The sequence below is a fragment of the Rattus norvegicus genome, chromosome 17 (assembly GCF_021556685.1).
Source record: "Rattus norvegicus strain SHRSP/BbbUtx chromosome 17, alternate assembly SHRSP_T2T, whole genome shotgun sequence".
NCBI lineage: Eukaryota > Metazoa > Chordata > Mammalia > Rodentia > Muridae > Rattus > Rattus norvegicus.
The window spans coordinates 90,125,377-90,134,338 of NC_141550.1; positions in this window are offsets into that span (position 1 = coordinate 90,125,377).

Here is an 8,962-nt window from a genome sequence, read left to right on the forward strand (position 1 = left end):
TCCCACAGGGCTCCAGAAAGTTGGCAACTGGGCTTATCAAGGATTCTGTGCTCAAAAGGAGTACAGAGGAGGCATTCCTCAAACTCCCGGGTCATTCTTAAAGGGACAGGGCCCAAAAGCACCTTCTCCTTTTTTTTTTTTTTTTTTTTTTTTTTTTTTTTTTTTTTTTGGTTCTTTTTTTCGGAGCTGGGGACCGAACCCAGGGCCTTGCGCTTCCTAGGCAAGCGCTCTACCACTGAGCTAAATCCCCAACCCCGCACCTTCTCCTTTTAGAAAAGCCAGAGACAATCACAGAGGTCATCGTGCCACAAAGACCAGTTAGTTCCCACAGGAAAGACTTGGCTCAGCCATCATTTGGGGTAATCGTGCCCACCCACCTATAATAAATAGATTCTCACCTATTTATTTATTTGGAAGCAGGGACTCCCTCTCTGGTCCAGGCCTTCGTCAAACTCCTATCTCCAGCCTCCAGAGTGCCCTGATTGCAGCTGTGTGCCACCACGTCCTGTGCACCTTCATAAAGCCAGAGTTTATAAGCACTTTATTTATTACTGTCCTCCTGGTGCCTTGAGAGTCAGGCTTAGATTTTGCTGCGCCCGATACTTTCTTTGGAATTCAAGTTCATAGCATTCAGGTAGGTGCCTTTGCAGGTAGGATTCAAATCTGGCCTTACGATGGCACGAGCCTGGCTCCTCCGTGGTCTCCAGAATGTCCCCAATAGTTAACGGAGACATTTCAAATGTGTTGATACTCGAAGACTACACCATGAGTCAAGCAACATCATAATGGCGTGTCCTGCACGGTGCCTCCCCGTTTCATTGTAACTCGGTACAAATATGTAGAATAAAAGCACACCCTAACCCTAATGGGGAGGGGCTCCTGAAGATGAGGTACGGGAGGTGGCAAGAGAGCGGGAAAGCCTGTCTCCGCTGCATCCGTGTGGCTCCTGTCAGGAGGGTGACATGCAGTTCCTCTGGTCATCAGGTCAGAAGTGGCACAAGGCTAACAACCAGATCCTTGCTCCAACATCACCTAGTGCAGGCTGAGCGCACTGAAGTCTGGGCTGGTGGCTTCATCCCTTTTGACAGCTCCCTTTTCCTCTGCTTCCTTTCTGTCTGCCCACTCAGCCCCCAGCCCAGCCCCTCAGCCATGCTCAGTGAGCTTCTGATAATGGAGTCACCTCTGAAGTCACGGTAGCATCCTTCCCTTCAGTCACCATCTTTGGTTTCATTTAAAGCCTTTGCCAGTGATAGTTCTAGGTTAAACAGAACAGAAGCCCACCCAGAAACGACACAGCAGCGGCAACCGGTCCTCCAGCCTTTCCAGTCAGCACAGCCCTGCAGGATGATGGGGTGGTAATGGTCCGGTGGTGACAAGAGCAGGACTGGCCTTCTTCTCCCGAGGACATTGTATATTTTCCAGGATTATTCTTGTTGGGGCTTGCTTTGCATGAAGCCAGTCTTTAAAGCATCATCTGGTGGTATCTTAAACAGACTGGACCTAAGTGTGTGTGCGATTGAACATGGCAGGTAGATCAGAGCCGGATGCTTTCTTAGCACTGTGAAGAAGCAATGTATGCCTTTGGTAGACCTATCTCCTCTCGTGGCCATCTTCCCCCCTTTCCAGGTTTCCAGACATTTCCACAGATACTCACGCTACTCTTAGGACTCCAGAATCTCTTCCTTCCACGATGCTAGTCCCCTTTCCAGGCAAGCTCTTTTCCTGAAAAGTCCATGTTTGTACCTGGTGTCATCTCAAGGAAGCCAAACTGCAAGAAAGTACACACACACACACACACACACACACACACACACACACACACACACCACAGTCTGGCTTCTGCTTGCCCTCGGTGCCAACCACTGTGCTAAGAGGAGCCCAAGCCACAAGTAGCTTCCTCTGTTTGAAATGTTCTCCCCGTCAGGTTTCTCACCTGCTTCCCAGTGGTTCCTCTTGGCCCTGTCTCTTGTGCTGCCCCAGGAAGCTTGGGTTTGGGTTCCTGCTAGAAACACTTCTTTTATACCAGCTGGGGAGGAAAGTATGATGGCGCATAAATATTTTCAAAGAGCAGAAATGAGGACTATATACGACAGAAGAGAAGCCAAGAGCAGGACCTACTGCAAATACTTCAGCACCATGGTGCTCTGCTGGTGGGGTGGCTTGCGTGTTTCCTACAATCCACAATGGGCCAAGAGGCCACACTTCAGGAAAAGATTGCTTATGTGCTGCGCTCTAGTGCTCGTGCCTGGAACTTCGTGTACCTTGCTATTCGATTGCCAACTTCCTTCACTGTGGTTTTTGCTACAGAGCTTAACTGAGCAGCTCATGCAGCCAGGACACTGGATGAAGGTGTGAGGCGGGTGATGTGTGTCCTCACTCAGGGCCACCGCTGTAGACTACTCACCACCTTCTATCATCCCTGTTAGGGAGGAGTAGGATAAAGTAAAACAGAAAATTCATGTTCCCCCCCAAGTCCTTTAGGCTCTCAGGAACAGGACAACACTTTAATTAGGGGCAGAATGTCTGGTCATGAAAGCCTAGGGGTCAGAGGTCAGCTGTAAGGTGGAATCCCCTGAAACACAATTCCTACATGGGCAGGACACCGTGTGACCCAGGTCCTCTACCCAGCATGCATTTAGCTCTGTTCATCGTGAGCTTTTATACTTTTATACATACCTGCGGAATTTCCAGAACATTTGTGCCCGTCGTAAGGAAGAGCTAGAAGTTGTGAATGCTAAGGTTAAAAAAAACAATAACAAAAGTATGCCACAAAAGTTGATAGGATAGAGTATTTGCCGAGTATAATCAAGACCCTGGATTTGATCTTCAATATCCTCCCCCACTCCCCGACACACACACACACACACACACACACACACACACAGGCACACACGTAAACACGCCATAGAAACTGGGGGACCATGACTCAGGCAAGCTAGTCAGGAGGCAGACGACGGTATAATCTGTCTGAATTTGGAGCTGTGCTTCAGGAACATCCAGCTGACTCTGAGCCTGAACGTTGCATTTCTACTCGAGCATCTGAGTCTTTAGACTTTTATGACTGTCATAATGCTGTAAATAACCTAGCGGGGGGGGGGCTTTATTTTGGCTCACACTTTCAGAGTTCCCATGATCCCTGGCTCTGCCGCTCCTGGGCCCAGGGTGAGGCAGAACATCATGGCAACAGGGGTGAGTGGAGGAGATTTGTCAGGAAGCAGCAAGAGCGAAATGTCTGATCATGAAATCCCAAGAGATGTGGATTTGGGGAGCATTTCTGAACCCGTACCTTCCTCTAGCTAGCTCCAACCCCTAAAGCCTCCATAATGCTCCAAAACAGTGTCACCAGCTGGGATCCAAGTGTTCAAAATGAATCTCTATGGGGCGCGTGCAATTGATATTGATATCGTGACACATCAAATCTTGAGAAGCACCTAGGCTGGCAGACTATTCAGAAGCCCTCAGCTTTCCTATCGGTGCAAATGCTACGTCTCTCCTCTGATATCATTTGAGCAATTGGTATTTGGGATCTGAGGGCAGTTTAAGTGTCACATCTGCACCGGCTAGATCCAACAGCTCATTCAGTTTGTTTACCTGAACTCTCTAGGAACCTAAAGCTTGCTGATGTCTGCTGCCCCTCCGGCTCCGCCCCTCCGGCTCCGCCCCCTCCAGCTCCCAGACACTGTCTCCAAGCACAAATAGAAAGCTTTGCCATCTGACCTATGACTCTCAATTGGGGTCGGCCCTTACTCTCCCCAGAAGTCATCGGCAACAAAGTACGTCCAACTAAAACTGGAGGAATTGACTCCACTGACCAATAATTATCCCGTTTCACCAGCCCTGCCACATAGGAGACAGTTACTGATTCCTGGAGATATTGTGGGGGGCCTCTGGGCTGTCATCTGCTTAGCAGGGCTTTCTGATCTACTATATACCCTGAACTACCCAAGACACAGAATGTGACAGAGGTGGGGTGGGATGCAGATGGGGACTGAGATGTCCCACTTTACTTGAAAATGTGTTGGGTATTCACGACTACCTGGTTGTGAGATCACTGTGTTTTAGTTAGTTTGTTTGTTTGTTTGTTTGTTTGTTTTGGGAGGTAGGGTCTGACATTGGTCCATGGAAGATGCTAGTGACACAGTACCTATAGCCTACTAATTCTGAGGGTAAACCCCTGTTTGCCTCAATATAAGTTGTCCTGTTTCATTTAGGCTTGTGATCGGAACTAAAGCTATATAAATTCAGATGTCACAGCATGTAAGGTCTGGCCTCTCAGCCGACTCAGAATACGAAGAGTGAGGCGAAGCAAAGGCACAATATTCAACAGTAGCTCAGAGTAGGAGTTAACTATAGGCTTTAAAAACTCATTAGCCAAGAGTGAGGAAAAGGCAATCAGTAACATCTGGATAGTGTGCAGCTGTTCTGACCACCAGAGGGCGCACCCCCTAACAGGCTACACCTGGTGTCTGAGAAAGGTTCCTCTTAACCAGGCAGGATCAGGGCCTCTTGGGCTTGGAGAGCAATGTGAACACATTTCTCTCTTGGTCTGTCCATTTGATCTCCACAAGCCCATCCTTGACCTTGATTCCCAAGTGCTCCCTGCTCCAAGGATGTGTGCCTTGGAGACTTTGAAGAAAGCCAGTGTCTCCCTGTATCCATAGAAGCCCCTATAGAAATAACACCTAAAGTCAGGCTGTGATCTTTTGTCCCTTCTACCTCACACCCTGCTACCGTGTACGCGCGCGCGTGCTCACACACTTGCTTGTTTTTTGGACAGTACCTATCTCTCTATGTAGCCCTGGTTGTCCTGGAACTCACTATGCAGATATGGCCAGCCTCAAGCTCATAGAGATTCACCTTCTACTGGCTCCTCAGTGCAGGGATTAAAGGCAAGCATGACCACGCCCAGCTTTTGTATCTATTTTTAACGAGGGATGGTTGGTTGCCAGGGGTGAAATGATTTGCATCCTCCCTGATACCCAAGTTCATGCATTAAGATCCTAAGTAAAAGATCCTTAGTAAAAGCAATATACAGCAAATCAGCAGCCAATATCAAACTAAATGGAGAGAAACTTGAAGCAATCCTGCTAAAATCGGGGACTAGACAAGGCTGCCCACTCTCTCCCTACTTATTCAATACAGTACTCGAAGTCCTAGCCAGAGCAATCAGACAACAAAAGGAGGTCAAAGGGATACAAATTGGAAAGGAAGAAGTCAAAATATCACTATTTACAGATGATATGATAGTATACTTAAGTAACCCTAAAAATTCCACCAGAGAACTACTAAGCCTGAAAAACAACTTCAACAAAAGTATCTGAATATAAAATTAACTCAACAAATCAGTAGCCTTCCTCAACTCAAAGGATAAACAGGCTGAGAAGGAAACTAGAAAAATGACACCCTTCACGATAGTCACAAATAATATAAAATACCTTGGTGTGACTCTAACCAAGCAAGTGAAAGATCTGTATGACAAGAACATCAAGTATCTGGAGAAAGAAATTGAAAAAGATCTCAGAAGATGAAAAGATCTCCCATGCTCATGGACTGACAGGATCAATATAGTAAAAATAGCCATCTTGGGGCTGGGGATTTAGCTCAGTGGTAGAGCGCTTACCTAGGAAGCACAAGGCCCTGGGTTCGGTCCCCAGCTCCGAAAAAAAAAAAAAAAAGAACCAAAAAAACAAAAAAAAAAAATGGCCATCTTGCCAAAAGTAATCTACAGATTCAATGCAATCCCCATAAAATCTTGTCAGTTCTTCATAGAGCTAGAAAGAGCAATTTGCAAATTCATTTCAAATAACAAAAAACCAAGATAGCAAAAACTTTCCTCAACAATAAAAGAACTTCTATGAGAATCACCGTCCCCGACCTCCATCTGTATTACAGAGAAATAGTGATAAAGACTGTATGGTATTGGTACAGAGGTAGATCAATAGAATAGAATTGAATACCCAGAAATGAATCCACACACCTACAGTCACTTGATCTTTGACAAAGGAGCTAAAAAACATCCAGTGGAAACAAGATATAGCATTTTCAACAAATGGTGTTGGTTCAACTGTCAGTCAGCATGTAGAAGAATGAAAATTGATCCATTCTTATCACCTGTACAAAGCTCGAGTCCAGGTGGATCAAGGATCTCCACATAAAACCAGATATACTGAAACTAATAGAAGAGAAAGTGGGGAATAGACTCTAACACATGGACACAGGAGAAAATTTCCTGAACAGAACACCAATGACTTATGCTCTAAGACCACGAATCGACAAATGGGACCTCATAAAATTGCAAAGCTTCTGTCCAATGGGACAAAACGGCATCCAACAGATTGGAAAAAGATCTTTGCCAATCCTACATCAGATAGAAGGCTAATATCCAAAATATTCAAAAAACTCAAGAAGAATAAAAAATGCTATTAAAAATGGGGTACAGAGCTAAACAAAGAATTCTCAGCTGAGGTATATCAAATGGCTGAGAATTACCTAAAGAAATGTTCAATATCCCTAGTCATCAGGGAAATGCAAATCAAAACAACCCTGAGATTCCACTTCACACCAGTCAGAATGGGTAAGATAAAAAACTCAGGTGACAGCAGATGCTGGCGAGGATGTGGAGAAAGAGGAACACTCCTCCATTGTTGGGATTGCAAGCTGGTAAAACCACTCTGGAAATCAGTCTGGAGGTTCCTCAGAAAATTGGACATAGTACTACTACCTGAGGAACCAGTTATACCACTCCTGGGGATATACCCAAAAGATGTTCCAACATACAACAAAGACATATTCTCCACTATGTTCATAGCAGTCTTATTTATAATACCCAGAAGCTGGAAAGAACCCAGATGTCCCTCAACAAAGGACTGGATACAGAAAATGTGGTACATTTACACAATGGAGTACTACTGAGATATTAATAACAATGACTTCATGAAATTCTTAGGCAAATGGATGAAACTAGATAATATCACCCTGAGTGAGGTAACCCAATCACAAAAGAACATGTACTCACTGATAAGTGAATATTAGCCCAAAAGCTCGGATTACCCAAGATACAATCCATAGACCACATGAAGCTCAAGTAGAACAAAGACCAAAGTGCAGATGCTTCAGTCCTTCTTAGAAGGGGGAACAAAAATATTCATAGGAGGAGATATGGAGACAAAGTTTGGAGCAGAGTCTGAAGGAAAAGCCATTCAGAGCCTGCCCCACCTGGAGATACAGTCACCAAACCTAGACAATATTGCTGATGCCAAGAAGTGCTTGCTGACAGGAGCCTGATATAGCTGTCTCCTGAGAGGCCCTGCCAGAGCCTGACAAATATAGACGGGAATGCTAGCAGCCAACCATTGGACTGAAAATGCAGTCCTTAATGGAGGAGTTAGAGAAAGGATTGAAGGAGCTGAAGGGGTTTGCAACCCCATAAGAACAACAATGCCAACTAAGTACCCAGGGACTAAACCACCATCTAAAGAGCTCACATGGACAGACCCATGGCTCCAGCTGCATATGTAGCAGAGGATGGCTTTGTTAGGCACCACTGGGAGGAGAAGTCCTTGGTCCTGCCAAGGCTGGGAGGGGAACATCCTCATAGAAGAAGGGGGAGGGGCATGGGATAGGAGGTTTATGGACAGGAAACTGGGAAAAGGGTAGAAGGGAAGAAGGGGTAGGAAGAGATGGGAAGGAAAGATGTTAAAACAGAGCACTGCACTGGCATGATTCAGGGTGGTCCCTGATGACCCCATATAATTAGTCCTCATCTAATCACTGCTCCTGGAGAAGTTTGTAAGCAACACATTACTGTATGGTTAAAATTTTCAAAAAACCTACTTTTATTGTTTTCTTTTATTGGATTTTTAAATTTACATTTCAAATGTTATCCTCTTTCCCAGTTTCCCCTCCAGAAACCTGCTATCTACCCTAGATCCTAGGAGGGTGCTCCCCCACCCACCTACCCACTCCCTCCCACCTCCATGCCCTGACATTCCCCTACACTGCGGCACTGAGCCTTGGCAGGACCAAGGGCCTCCCCTCCCCTTGATGCCCAACAAGGCCATCCTCTGCTACACATGCAGATGGAGCTATAGGTTCTCTTGGGATGGTGGTGTAGTCCCTGGGATCTCTGGTGAGTCTTGTTGGTGGTTATTGTTGTTCTTATGGAGTTGCAAAAACCCTTCAGCTCCTTCAGTCCTTCTCTAACTCCTCCACTGGGGACCCCATTCTTAGTTCAGCGATTGGCTGTGAGCATCCACTTCTTTATTTGTCAGGCTCTGGCAGAGCCTCTCAAAAGACAGCTTTATCAGGCTCCTGTCGGCATGCCCTTCTTGGCATCCACAATAGTGTCTGTGTTTGGTGGCTGTATATGGGATGGATCCCCAGGTGGGGCAGTCTCTGATGGCTTTTTCTTCACTCTTTGCTCCACACTTTGTCTCCATGTTTCCTCCTGTGAGTATTTTTGTTTCCCTTTCTAAAAAGTCTGAAGCATCCACACTTTAGTCTTCCGTATTCTTGATCTTCATGTGGTTTGTGAATTGTATCTTGGGTATTCTGAGATTTTGGGCTAACTTTCACTTATCAGTGAGTACATACCATGTGTGTTCTTTTGTGATTGGGTAACCTCGCTCGGGAGGTTTTTCTAGTTCATTTGCCTCAGAATTCCATGAAGTCATTGCTTTTAATAGCTGAGAGTACTCCCTTGTGTAAATGTACCAGTTTTCTGTATCCATTCCTCTGTTGAAGGGCATCTGGGTTCTTTCCAGCTTCTGGCTATTATAAATAAGGCTGCTATGAACACAGTGGAGCATGTGTCTTTGTTGTATGTTGAAGCAACTTTTGGGTATATGCCCAGAGTGGTATAGCTGGGTCCTTGGGTAGTGCTATGTCCAATTTTCTGAAGAACCTCCAGACTGATTTCCAGAATGGTTGTACCAGCTTGCAATCCCACCAACAATGGAGGAGT